Genomic DNA, 2,264 nt, shown 5'->3' on the forward strand with positions numbered 1-2,264 from the left:
GAATTATTAATTCATTTATTAGTTTGAATTATTAGTGTATAAAACTATATATCTAGAAACGTTCGTATAATACGCGTATAAATACTTGTTGAATAAAAATATAAGTATCATCATCCTACTTAATTAAAATGATGATATATATCAATTAGCCATCATCTATTCTGAATGAATTGGAGATGGGTTCGTAGTCGACTTAATCAATGGAAACGCGAAGAAGGCGATCATTTCCACTAACCAAATTCACCTCTTGACAATGAACCTAAAACGTTTACCGGCGAACCTGTTCGAGACACCATTTTCTCTCTCATTTCCAAAGTATCTCATCACGATCATATACTATCTCAGATTCTAAACCTCATTCATCCGCTCGTCCGAACCGACAATCATCCCGGTGTAATAGAAGAAGTTAACGAACTTCGCGCATAAGTTGTAGTCTTGGAAAATATGGTGCAAAACGTACCAGCTTCATCCAAATCACCGGCACCAACGGTACCACCAACAACCCAAATTTCAATATCACATGCCTCAACATCTCAATCTATACCTCGAGTATAATCATCATTCTACATGACATTCTACATCAGTTATCTTCGTTCGACATGGTGATTATGTAATCTCTAATGTTTTAGAGATTATTTATTCTAGTTCCAACTGAAAACTAAATGAGTTTAATATCATGTTAACTCATTAAATTCATGATTACATCTGAAGAAAATATATATGTATATATGTTTTCATAAAGATTGTAATTAAAAATTCTTTTGTACAAACTGTTAATGGTGAAAATATTTTAACGGGTAGGTAATACCCGAGGAATATTTAGATTTCACATTAATAAATACACTGTACATTCTTTGAATCTAATTCAACAATCATTCACTATCCTACTTACAACCACCGATATACGTATTCTTTCACCAAAGAATAACTATTTTCATTCAAATTCAATTTCATATATGGATTTTGACCTATCAGAATCCAACAAGTGGCATAATGAAGAAATAATGGACACAATAAAAATTGATTAGAAACAGATTAATTAACAATATGAAATTCTATTAAGAATCCACCCTAACAAAATCCTAGCTAACTGTTCCTAGCTAACTGTTAATTCCGTATTACCATTTAATTATCGCAATTTATTTATCGCAGTTTATTTATCGCAATTTACATTCCCGCAATTTTATTTATCGTCATTTAATTTCTGTTATTTATTTTACGCACTTTAAATATCGGGACACGCATACAAGGTTTTGACATATCATATCGACGCATCTATATATATTATTTGGAATCACCATAGACACTCTATATGCAGTAATGATTGAGTTCTCTATACAGGGTTGAGGTTGATTCTCAAATAATATATATACTTTGAGTTGTGATCGAGTCTGAGACATGTACACGGGTCACGATATTTAGTAATTAATTCGAATATTATATATTAAACTATATATAAATTATTAGATTGTTAACTGTGGACTATCGACTGTGGACTAATAACGATGGACAATTAAAATGAATTAAAAATATTGATTATAATATATGAAACTAAACAATTCTTCAAGTTGCCACTTGGTTTCATCTCAAACCTCATTTGTATCTTGACAAATACAATATGCGTTCAAACCTTTCGTAATTCTTGAAAATACCTCAATCGAGAGGATGAACCAACCGCACTTCATTTACGTAAGAAAAGAGTGATGCATTTAGTTATGCATCTGAAAAATTCTCAGAAACTGAGTAAACGTTTAAAATGTAGCTATGCTAATTTCTTAGTGTTATTATTACCCAAAATAACTTTGCAATCCCTTTCCAAATTAGCAAATTTTGTCACAGCTCCAACAAGTCAACTTCGACTTTTCGTACGAAACAACCTTATTATAACGTTTATATATACGCGTGCTCTTTTATTGTTACCAGGTAACCTTTCATATTCCATCATATTACCATCAGCGTTTAATCATCTAAAAACACAATTCTCCTGAAACCACCTCGGATTAATAACCGATGATTCAGATATCATAGCATTAAATGCAGAGGAAACAGAAAAATGGTAGATGGTCTAAACGGACAAAAGTTTGATGATAAAGAAAGGAGTGTTAGGAACGCTCGATAGAAAATTGGGTATTGAAAAACAGATTGAGTTACCCATGAAGGAGACCAAGGACAAATACAAGGACCAAATCCTATATTCAAAGGATTCAGGTAATTCTGGATCCGTTGAAATCTTTAGAGAATATCTTGCTCCGAAGTCATGTTAA

The sequence above is a fragment of the Rutidosis leptorrhynchoides genome, chromosome 4 (assembly GCF_046630445.1).
Source record: "Rutidosis leptorrhynchoides isolate AG116_Rl617_1_P2 chromosome 4, CSIRO_AGI_Rlap_v1, whole genome shotgun sequence".
Lineage (NCBI taxonomy): Eukaryota > Viridiplantae > Streptophyta > Magnoliopsida > Asterales > Asteraceae > Rutidosis > Rutidosis leptorrhynchoides.